The following is a 13,376-nucleotide window of genomic DNA, read 5'->3' as shown; positions in this document are numbered from 1 at the left end:
CCAAACAATAATAATACACCCTCCATCTCAATTTATAAAGAAGTTTTAAGAAGTAAAAAATATTTTTAAATATTGTGATTTTGAACTATAGATACAGAAATATATTAAAATATTATTTAATTTTGTGATCTTAAAATGAAATGATGAGATTAAAAAGTTGTAAAAAAAATAAAAAAATGAAAGAATCATTATTTAACATACTAAAAAGAACTAAAACAAAAGAAGTAATTGATAATCCATTAATAGCTACTCAAATATCATTTCTTAATTAGTTATTATTGATGACAGCCACATGAAGTATTTCAAAAGTCACCGATACATGACTTTGCACGTCTTGTACACAAGAAATGCAATGTAGACCATTATATTGTGACAGGTGAATACTATTAACTATTATATATTAATAGCGTACCCAAGATTTTTCTTAAACGTAGTCGACATTTAAAGAAATAAAAAAATTAATAAATCATTTTAACAACATCATATTTTAGAAAAAATACAATTCAAGTATAATGCTAAAACTATGCCCGACGAATATGAACTATGTTGAAGATAATATCCCTTTATCAAAATTTAGGTTTTGGACCTAATTCACACCCAAAAGTTAATTCAAAGGGAGGATAATTGTCTAAGCTTCACTCATCTCATTAACCATCAAAGTGAGGCTTTTTCATTTTTTAACATAATACTGTTTACAACAAATTTTTTAATGTGATAGAAAATAAACAATCACAAACAAAATCTGAAGAAACAAGAGCATTTTATTGATAAATAGCGCGGGTACAATTATGTTTCTCCCTTGATTCTTCTCTCTGAATTTTCTCCGTGATTCAAGGGCTGTTAGTGGCATATTTCTCGAACTATGGACCTCCTAGAGATTTTTTTGATCTCCATTGATCTTTATGTATATTCCATGAATTACGTGGAATATTTGAGATACCTCTTTAAGGGAATATATGATATTTTATACGACCTAGAATAGTTATCCTTACGTTTACCTTAGCAAACCAAGTTGCCTAACGTGTTTCAGCTGAAGAGGTAAAAGCAGTAAAGTAAGAACACAATAGTTAATGTGGAAACACCTCACTCAAAGGGTGTTAAAACCACGACCTATTCCACAACAAGAATTTACTCCTAACTTCACTAAATGAAAATGAGCCTTACCACAAAAGAGAATACGCAAACTATGTAACCTAAGGAATAACAAATTAAACCTTATGCTAGTACAAACCTCCCAAGGTATGTGTTCCCAAGTCTTCGAGTTGCCCACAACTTGAAGATATTTCTATTTCAGTTTATAACTCACGAAACTACCAATACATCAAGTCAAAAATCCAAAGAAAAACTTCCTAGCACACAAACTCCATAATAGGATTAGGTTCTTCAATGAGTTACTTCAAGGTTCAACAATACCTTTGAAAAGTCAATATGCCAATTGCCTCTTTGCTATGTGAGTGCTTGTCTTGAGAGATTCTTCCCTTCTATTCAAGCAATATCACCCACAGAGTTTCATTTCACCCAAACTCTTTGTTGAAAACAAACCTTTTTTCACAAAGTTTCATGTCACGCCCCAGGAGGGTACCCTAGATGTGACCGGCACTCGAAAGCCATTTCTGACCTTCAAGCGAACCACCTGGTCCAGTCACACTTTCATTCATTCACATTCTATCAGCGGAAGATTCAATCATAAGGATACTATTCATAATTTAGGGCCAAAGGCCAACAAATACCAAACCAATAACTAGCTAGATTAAAACTAGGCAAAACGAACAATTCAACACTTCTACACTCTAGTCTATGAAGCCTCTATCAACAATCCAGGAGGTGCCGATGACAATTCCATGGCTACCAAAAATCAAAATAAGGTAAATAAATCAAAACGATAAAGAAAATCTCAGTATCCTCCAGAAACTAGGAGGACTCACCAACTAGCTGGAAGTGAATAGATCTTCAACGGTGCGTCGGTTGATGATCTCTAGTACCTGTCTCTACATTATGAAATGATGCAGGCCAAATGACATCAATACATGAAATGTACGAGTATGTAAATTGGCCGAATGAAACAACCGTCAAAGAAGAATCAAATCAACTTGGAGTCTCAACTCAGAAGAAAGAACAACTCAATCAAGTGTTCTAAGTCTAAACAAGAATATGGTTTAGACGGGACCAATCAAATACAACTCGACCCAATCCGACTCAGAGTCCTATCAAGACCTATATGGGAGTTTCTCTTATCCGACAACCATCACTTATGAGCCAGTGATCGTACAACAAGCCGACGTTGTTGCCACGTCCATTCATACCTTGCTAGGGTATGAACAAATCAACCAATCATAGATCCAATCCAACCAAGTCCTATCATATCAGGATAATAATTTTGGGGAAGCATCCGACTTTAATGGTTCAATTCCCTCTTACGTTTGGCAACGTAGTTATTGGATTCGAGTTATTACTTACTCTTACCCAATTCGGTGCTCGATACTCCTCCCAAGACTCAATTCTCATAAAACTCCATCCAATCAACTCAATCAAATCATATCGACAAGTTTCATATGGAACCTTGTCAAATCATCAATTCTATCACAATCAAACCTCCTCCAATCATACTATCCGATCAATCTCAATCGTATCTTTCAAATGAAATTTAAAAATGCATTTATAACATCATACAATCCTAGGGTGGACTTAACCCATGCTTTGAGTAGCCTTACATACCTTAGTGAAGACTTTGAAGGAACCTTGATGTTGGGTCTTCAATGGAAAGCTTGAACCTTAGAAATTCTTGAAGGCAATTTCTTGTTGGAGATGGACTGAGAGAGAAGAGAGGATGTCTAGGGCTTTTTGGGAGAGGCAATGGACTAAAAATTATGGTCCAAATCATGACCAAATCAGTATATATATAATTAGGGAAAATGTCCAATTTGCCCTTCCTAAAAAATCTGGAAAAACGGGCTAAAATCCTCCTGGCGCTATAGTGGCGCACCGCGCCACTGCAGCGCCAAGTCGAATATAGGCTTAAAACCTGCACATCTGATAGTGGCACATCGCGCCAAGCACCAAACTACAGAGGCTTATTCCTGGCGCTATAGTGGCGCGTTGCGCCCTTGCAGCGCCAAGCCTAAATTTCCTGAGTTCTGGAAAATGGGCTTAAAAACCCTGCACATCTAATAGTGGCGCGTCGCGCCAAGCCCAAGTTTTTCCTCAGTTATGGTCCAGGCCTGAAATTCCTGCAGCATTAGTCCGTCGTAAGATAGTCATAACTTTTGACTCCGAACTCCAAAAAATACAATCTTAGTGGCATTGGAAAGAATACTCAAAGACCTTTAATTTAATAGGTCATGAGCCACCTAGTTCGTTATATTCAAAAAGATAAGGTCATTGGAAGTTGACCCTTATACCAACTCATTCGAAAACTTAGCCAAGATGAGTTCTTTGGACTTGGCTTGGTTTTAGGGGTCCCTCATGACCCTAAATCACATCCGACACTCTCCAATTTCTTAGGAATTGATTCTAACTCATGCATGCACTTTACAATCATCTAGTACGATCCTATACATACACGAAGAACGGTCTAAATCTTAGTGGAAAATTTTGGGGGTGTTACATTTCATTTCACCCAAACTCCTTGTTGAAAACAAATTCTTATATCAAAATAAACTATGTTTCTCTTGAGGTCTACTTTGAGTTGGACTCTTGAGTTCTACTTTGAGTTGGACTACGCCTTTCAACAGACTTCTCTCTTTATCAGTATTGTTGTTGGACTCAAGCTTCTTCAGGTTTGACTTGTTTAGTTTCACGTTGAATTAGAGTTATCCATTCCTAGATTTTTGCATTTCTGTCTGTATTGATTTCATACGCCAGGCTTAAAGGTATATTCATTCATTTCATTGTACCTCTGGAACATGTTGACTGACATGTTTCATCTTCTATCGTCATTCATTAAAACTCCATGAAACCTAACAAATTTTTCTTTTTTGATGATGACAAATAATTAGTTGTTGTGCAATTATGGCAACTATACCTGTAGACAAATAAGCATTACAACACTAAGATAAAATAGGTTAGTCAATAGGTTATAAATTTTGCACAACTCATTCTTCCTTCTTATGGCATCATCGAAAAGATGAACTGATAGATTTAAATGCCAAAGAAGATATCACAACCAATTCAAGGCATGTAAAGAGAGCACCAAGATAATTGTCACGCCCCGGGAGGGTACGCTAGACGTGGCCAACACTCAAAGACCATTGCTGGTCCCCAAGAAAACCACTTGATCCAATCACACATCCATTCATATCAATCAATCAGCAAAAAGTTTAAAATAAAGAAATAATTTAGTGGGCAACTCAAATCATCAATCTAACTTAAATAATAAAGGCCATTGGCCAACAAATCAAACTCCAATCTATATCGTTAAATAGTTTGACAAGAATAATTCAAGAAAATAAAATACTCAATCGACCCATCACTATCTAGTCTATGAAGCCTCTATCACTACTATCTAATTGGTGCCAATGACAGGTTCATGGCTACCTCAAATCATAATGAAAAGACTAACTCGACATAAGAATAACTTAAGTGGTATCCTCCGAATGTAGGGGAGGACTCACCAATAAGCTGAGTGTGAACAGATCCTCAATGGTGCGCCTATTGATGATCTCTTAAACCTGTCTCTGCATCATAAAATGATGCAGGTCCAAATGGACGTCAGTACGTAGAATGTACGAGTATGTAATATGGCAGAATGAAATAATACCATTTCAAATACCTCAAGTCATAAAGATAAGAGATACTCACTCAAGGTGTCATAAGTCTAAAGTAGGAATACGGTTTAGACAGAGACTACATATATACAATCCAATCCAATCCAATCATATACAATCAACTCAACAATAAAGTCAAACGACTCGGTTCAATAGATATGTAAATTTGAATTTAGCAATAATTTACAAATCAACTCAATTAGATACAATCTCAACCAAACCAATCATATTAAGCACAATCCACTCAATTGGTAGTTTCTCTAACCAATAATAATTCCACCACCTATAAGTAGATGATGCACAACGAGCCATGCCATTGCCACGCCCGTCCATACCTTGCCAAGGCATGAACGAATCAACCAATCATGGATCCATCAATCAATCAAGTCCTATCATTTCAGGATAATAAAATGGGAAACATTCGACTTTATCGATCCAATCCCTATATACGTTGGCGGCGTAGTTTATGGGATTCGAGTATGGACTATACTCTTACCCAATTCGGTGCTCAATACTCCTCCCAAGACTCAATATGTTCATATCTATCAAGTGAGTAAAATACTCAAAATACTCATTTAGTCTCATTGGACTCTTTCAAATCAACTCATTTAGTCTCATTGGACTCTTTTCAAAACTCAATCAAATCTGGCCTCATTGGACCTTCTTTCAAATCAACTCATCTCAATCATCAAACTCTTCTCTTTAAATTTGATACAATCTCAACTCAATGAATGCATTTAAAACATAGTTTTTAACTACTCAACTCAATCTCAAAATAAATGTTTTAATGTAAAAATTGTCAACTCATTTATACTCCAAATACTCATACTCAAAATAATAATTAAGAGACTTTTCAATCTCAAATCATGCTTAAACTCTTTCTAAATCAAAGATGAAAATAATCATTTTTTAAACTCAAAATAGTGTATAAATAGTTTATGCAAAAATGTTCACAAATCATTTACTTAAAACTCCTTCTCAAACAATCATTTATACTCATATGACTCCAATCAAATCAAATTATGCAAATCACATATCATGTAGTCACATTGGACTACAATCCATTTCATATCAAAATGTCATCATCAACATAACCTCTTCATCAATCATTTTTCCTTAATTAAATAAACCTCATTCACCTCATCATCAAACCTCTTTCTCCAAAGTCCTCATTTACCTCTATATTCAATTTCATTCACACTCATTAACAAAAATACATCATCTACGTTTGAAAGCAATATTTACATAAAAACTATCAATCTTAACCTCAAGATAAATTATAACAAAAAGAAATCTCATCTTGGTTTCATATGGATGAAGACATGAATCCATAATCTCAACAAACTCAACTCAAGAACATCTTTAACACATATTAATAATAATCTAGGGTTTAGGAAAAATCCAAGAAAACATTCATAGAAAGTTCAAGTCTTTCACAATTTTTATCCAACACATCTATGGGGCATATGGAAGAACTCAATCCATATTTTAGGTTAGCCTTACATACCTGGAAATGAAGAACATCTCACCGAAAATCAAAGACATGACTTGAAGATCTTGAATCCTTGAGCTTTTGAGAGGATTTTGTTGGAGATGATTTGGAAGAGAAGAGGGGATGGAGTTTAGGGTTCTTTGGAGGTGAGAAGACTGAAAAAAATGATCCTAAAATGTTCCAAGTTAGTGTATATATGTTTAGGGGAAAATTTCAAGTTGACCTTCATCAAAATCTGGAAAAATGGGCTAAAACCCTGCTAGCACTATAGTGGCGCGCCGCGCCACTGCAGCGCCAAGCCTGAAATTTCTGAAATTTGGAAAATGGGCTTAAAAACCCTGCAAGTGCTTTAGTGGCACGTCGCGCCATGGGACAAACTACTGAGGCTAGTTTCTGGCGCTATAGTGGCACCGGGCGCCACTCCAGCGTCAAGCCTAAAATTTCTACAATTATAGTCTATCGTAAAATAGTCGTAACTTTTGACTCAGAACTCCAAAAAATACAATCTTGGTGGCGTTGGAAATAAGACTCGAAGAACTTTAATTTGATAGTTCATGGTCCAACCAATTCATCTTATTCTAGGAGATATGTTCATTTGAAGTTGACCCTTATACTAACTCATACGAAAACTTAATCGATTAGAGTTCTTTGGACTCGGCTTGGTGTTAGAGATCCCTTATTAGCCTAAACCACATCTATTACTCTTCAAATACTTAAGAATTGATCCAAACTCATATATAAAATTACAAGTCCTTCGGTTCGAGTCTACACACATGTGAAGAAATGTTCGAGTCTTTGCGGAAAAAAATTCGGGGTGTTACAATAATCAAAAACAACATTTATAATCAACATAAAAGAGTACTAAAGTGCACAAGAAAGGGACAATTTGACAAATAAAGGATCATTTCATATAACAAGCAAATATAGTTCCACAAATAATCAACCATGATCATGACTACAGCGGATAGCATCAAAGCCAACACAAGAGACAAAAAGGAACAAGGTAACAGGAGACCGAAATGAACGAACGAGAAGGAACACTGAGAAGGAGGAGAAAAAGATTGAAGCAGCAGGGTCATCCAAATGAATAGTTTCAACATGCTCTACTCTTTCTTTTGCAAGAGTGGCTTCCAATTCACAAATTCTAGATTTAAGGACCACCTTGTTTTCTTACAATCCACCTTAGCAGAGGCCAAATCAGTATCTTAGGATGTAAGAGCAATTTGCATCCGTTGGGGAAGTGTATTTTCCTTGCGCATTGAAGCAGGTAAGGTGACCTAGTCTACTCTACCCAACACATCCTTTGTAGTTTACAGAGTCCATACTTACAGTGGAACTGAGTAATCCTCAAAAATGGAAGCCAACCAGAAACCATAGGACAGAGTATGGCCATTCTTATACTTAGTAAGCACCCGTTGCATATGTTGAATGATCAAGGTAGGAAAATTGATCTTGACTTTAGTGTCCAAAAGTTCCATTAGTGTTAGTTCAATATAATTTTCTTCAGTACACTTTTCATTTCTAGGAATCAACACCTTGTGCACAATATCAAAATACAACTGATGCAAAACATACATTTCCCTCTTTTGGACCTGTCGATGCTGAGACAATGTAGGGCGACCAGAGAACTTATGAGAAATAGAGAGTGTAGACGCCATGTTGTCCAGGGGCAGCCATTCATTCTTAACATAGTGATCCCATCCCCCATTAGGAATTTCCAGAATACGAATAATATCTTTAGCCACTATATGGATGGATACTCCATGAGCTTTAGTAGAAAAGAGAGGACTTTGAGCAATAGCCCTACCATAGAACTGAGTCATCTCTGTTTTAGCAAACTAACGTTGAACATCACCTTATAGAAATAACTTCGACCAACCTTGAACTTCTAGTTTGGCTAGAAGAACAGCCATTTTAGAACCCCCAAACCCAGTGATCACCCTTCCACGAATGAGAGATCGTCTTTAGAAATGAACAAGACTTGAAATATCGGGGTCAGTGATATCAAGAACTTCATTCTCATCATTATTTGTAGCTTTGGAGTCAGATTACTCTAATTAAAAGGTTTAGAGACCCATTTCGAGCACCATGAGAGGGTTTAGAGGGAGGTTTGGAAGAGGAAGATTGTTATATCCCATATTTTTGTACATTGGAACATTTTTAAGCTTCTCCAAAGCTACCACGTGATCCATGTTATCTATGACGTTATCAAAGGATCCTAAGGAAGGGAGGATGTAACACCCCATATCTTGCATAGACTAGGTCTATGTGAAGTAGTGCTAGTTTGAAATAGGTTTAGAAGGATTTAAAAGGGGTTTGGATGTCTTATATAGTTAAGCTACTTGAGTACACGTCTAGCTTAAGTAGAAAGGATCACACAGGTTCTTAAGGTAAGACTAATTGCTAACCTCCTAAAATGAACAAGTAGGTGATGCACCTACTTAGAATGTGTGGACTGCATTTAAATACAAAAAAGGCAAGTAGGTGATGTAGCTACTTATGAACTTGTGGACAGAATTAAGGAGGTGATGCACCTACTTTCTTAAAGTAATGGACAAGATTATTCCGGGATGTGAGATAGAGATTTTTATTCTCGATTTTAATTAATACACGAATTGGTTATAAATTTTATTTGGTCTAGATTATTAAGTGGGGATTAGTGATTAATTAAGATTAATTAACTTAATTAGACCCCAAAGTAGGCCCCACAAAAATATGGCAAAATATGATTGGCCCTTGGATGTTAATGGGACACATTTCAAGGGATGGAGATGTGTCACCCTTATGTGCTGCATATAAAGGGCAAATTGATGACTAATAACCTCATTTCATCTTCTCCACAACATTAAACCATAGAAATAGAGAGAGAAATGCTCACGGCTAGGGTTGTTCACAATTTTGGTTAAAACCAAAATCAAACCGAATAAAAAAACCGATATTTGGTTTGGTTTTAAATTTGAAAAACCGATAATATTTGGTTTGGTTATGGTTATAGTAAAAAATAACCAAACCAAACTGATAATTATATACATAAAATTTATAATTATTTATATGTATAATATTAGTTTTTCATAAATAATTAAAGAAATTTTATACCTTTTAATTATTAATTTAATTTTGATCTACTTATTTTTAAGGCCTCTCTTTTCCTTTTACAATTTTGATTTATGTTTCACTTCCAGCCAAAGAACAAGAGAAGCAGAAGCTCACATTCCTCACAAAGTCACAGTCATAGACTCATATTGAAGGCTCAAGAGCAACCTCAAGTACAAGACTGTCAAATTTTGAGAAGGTTTGTAAGAAATTTTTTGAATTTTAAGTTGATTTTAAGTTGTTTCCTTTTTTGTTTTGAATGTTTAAATTGGTTCCTTTTCTGTTTTAAATGTTTAAGTTGATGTTAAGTTGTTTCCTTTGCTAGCTACTTGATTTTAACTTAAGTTGTTTCCTTTTCTGTTTCAAATTTTTACCTTTATTTTTTCTTGTACGAATGAGTCCTAAACTTCTAATATTTTTTAGATGAAAAGGATAGTTATGGAGGTTGAAAATTTGGAGGTTGAACATTCGGAGGTTCCTAAAGATAGTTCAGTAATACCAACATCTGTTGTAACTCAAGCACATGGTAATTCTCCTAGCGTAAACCTCCTAAAAAGCAGAAAAGAACTACTCCTTGTAGTTGAGACCCTAGCCCTAAGGATAATGGTAGAAGAACATCTGAAATTTGGGATCATTACACATAGTTTACTAATAAAATGAGGGAATTGCGGGCAAAATACAAGTACTGCCCCCAAAGACTTGGTTTGCCCTTCTAATTATGGGACTTCTAATCTTTGGAGACATTTGCTTAACAAGTGTGAGAAATACCCTTTTAATACCATTGATAAGAAGCAGACAACACTCAATATTAAACCTATTAAAGGAGGGGGACAAGGAGGTTTGGAAAAGGTTGTTTATAATGTTGTCGAAGTTAGAAGGGCCATTGCCTAGTTTGTTATAATAGATGAACAACCGTTTAGAGTCTTGAGAGGGGACGCTTTAAGAGGCTAATGGGGGTTGTTTTGCCTAATTTTGAGTTACCTTCTCGATTACTGTTGCTAGATAATGTTTAAAAATTTATGAAGAAGAGAAATAAAAGCTTAAAAGGCTTGTTAAATATCAACGTGTTTGTCTTACTAGAGACACATGGACGTCAATCCAAAATTTGACTTTTATGGTCATTACTGCTCATTCGATTGATGATCAGTGGAATTTGCAAAAAAAAAATCTTAACTTTTTTTCAAACTCCAGATCATAAGGGTGAGACAATTGCAAAAGGAATTGAAGCTTGTTTGTTAGATTGGGAGATCGAGAACATATTCACGGTGACATTAGATAATGCATCAGCTAATAATGCTGCAATCAGGTACTTGAAAGGGAGAATTAATGATTGGAATGGTGTCATCTTGGGAAATGATTTTTTACACGTTCGGTGTACTGCTCATATCTTGAATTTGATTGTAAAAGAAGGATTGAGTGAACAAAATGAGTCCATTTCTTGGGTAAGGCATGCTGTGAAATATGTTAACTCTTCTCCTGCAAGATCTTCTTCCTTTAAGTCATATGTTGAGAAGGTAAAACTAGACACCCTTGGCCTTTTGAGTTTGGATGTTGAGACGAGGTGGAACTCTACATACTTGATGTTAAATACAATTGTACAACTTGAAAATTGTCTTCTCAAGAATTTATATTGATGATCATAAGTACTTTAACTATTGTCTTGAATTGAGTGGAACAGCAGTGTATTCATCTTCGAAAGATTGGAAAAATGTGAAAGTCTTTCTCAAATTTCATGAGATTTTCTATAAAACCACTTTGAAGTTTTTGAGTACTTTGCATGTTACTTCAAATTGTTTCTTCCATGAGATTTTTAATCTTCAAAGCATAATTGTCCAGTATTCGAATTGTAGCAATTCAATTTTGACTGATATGGCTAGGAAGATGAAAATTAAGTTTGATAAATATTAGGGTGATTTTGAGGATATGAACATGTTGTTATTTGTTGCCGTTGTGTTGGATCCTCGCTACAAAATGAAGTATGTGAAGTTTCTTTTTAATAATTTTTATGATCCTGTACAGGGAAATGGAAAGTCTACTAAAGTGATAAACACTTTAACTCGCTTGTATAATCATTATAAGAATTCTATTTTTGGGCCTTCTAGTGAAAATATTGGAGATCAAACTAGAGTGATGGGTAAAATTGGTGCAATCAATAGTTCTGATATGTGGCAATCGCAATGGGAGAAATTTCTTAAAGATGAGAATGATGTTGATAATAAGTCTGATCTTGAAAAGTATTTGATGGATAATCTGGAGAAGATTAAGGATTTCAATATCCTATTATCTCTAGGATTTCAAGAGATGTGCTTGCTATTCCTACATCTACTGTTGCCTCAGAATTAGCTTTTAGCACCGGTGGTCGGATACTTGATTGTTATCGAAGTTCTCTATCGACAAAGATAGTTGAAGCTCTTATTTGTTGTAAACAATGGTTGTGGTCAACATCTAAAGAATGCAAGCTTGAAGACCTTTTAGAAGAAATTCAAAAACTTGAGATCGCTTAAAAATGTAATTTTACATAATTAACTATATGAATATTTGTTTCACTTGCAGCAAATTACTATCTTAGAAAGATAGTTGTTGAAACTTTGAGCTTTCTATGGTATTTTAGATAATTGTTGCCACTTTAATATGTGCTACTACACTTTAGTATTGAGAGCTGGTTACTGGTTTTGAGCCCAAAAATATTAAATTGTACGTTGTTTGTTGTTGGAAACTGAGCTACTGTTGCTGCTAAACTGTGCTGCTGCCACAGTTTTAGAAGTGCTGCTGCCGCTGCTGAACTGTGCTGAATTTTAAAAAAAAATTCCTTATTTGTTTGGATGTATTAGAATTTAGATGACTTTACACACTTGTGAAAGTTGAAGTTATTGAAGAACTTACTGATAAACCAATTATCCATGCCTGTGTAAAGTCCATATGAAATACTAAGTTTCGCTGTATTTTGGATAAGCCAGACTAAGAGTTCTTCCCAATTAGATTAATGAAGTGTGCAGGTGACCTTGATTTTATGTTTTGTGATTAGTTTCTTATTATTAGTGAGCTATTAGTTGTGAAACACTTTAACGTAACGTAATGTAAACTTTAACAAAAACTTCAATCCTTGTGAAACACTTTAACGCAAACTTTTCCTATATCAACTACTCCATCATATTAGTTAAGCTATTTATTCTCACTCATTAACCACTCCCAATTTTCTTTATAATCTTTATCTGTATCAATTTTGAACCCCATCCAACTTTTTAATCTGCATCATTATTCACATGAATGTGCAAACAATAAAGGTCATTGCAGCTACATGAAAATGCATCCTTTTGTTGGATGAAGTTTCTTATTATTAGTGAGCTATTGGTCCTGATAGAATATATTGTCTTTCAAGTGAACTTCCAATAGAGAACTTCTATTATTGGAGAATCTAAATTATTCAGCTGCGTTGCTGCTGCTGGTTTTTTTTAGTTGCACTTTAAGTTTTGGGAAAAGGTTGTTGCTATATTTATTGGTTGAGCTGCTATACCTTTATGTTTTTAGACATTTAATGCTTAATATCGTAATTTCTTTTATAGATTCTCCGAGCACTGTTTTGAGCATTGATTAGTTTGGAGCTTAAGCTAAGGAAAATGGTCGAAGTACTTTTGATTATATTATGGATTCTCTAGTTAGTTTAGTTTAAATATGTAATTTTTTCATTTTAATGGACAAAAGTTGTTTGTATTTTGGAACCTCTGTTTGACTTGTTCTTTTAAATCTAAACTGCGTTGCAAGTTTGGTCCACCTGATTTGCCATCAGCATGTCTTTCTCTTAATATGCAGCAAAATTCGCCCTTGTGGGTCATGAGGAAAAAAGAGCTTCATAAGAAATTTGAAGAATGTAGAGAGAATATTAGAATTGTCCTGGCTAGTTATAAACCGAAAAACTGAACCAAACCGAACCAAATCGATAATAACCAAACCAATGGTTATTATTTTACTTGGTTTGATTATGATTTTAGACATTTAAAAACTGATTAAATTAGTTTGGTTATGATTTT

This window comes from Solanum dulcamara, chromosome 10 (assembly GCF_947179165.1).
Source record: "Solanum dulcamara chromosome 10, daSolDulc1.2, whole genome shotgun sequence".
In the NCBI taxonomy this organism is placed as follows: Eukaryota; Viridiplantae; Streptophyta; class Magnoliopsida; order Solanales; family Solanaceae; genus Solanum; species Solanum dulcamara.
Note: the sequence above shows the minus strand (reverse complement) of the source record.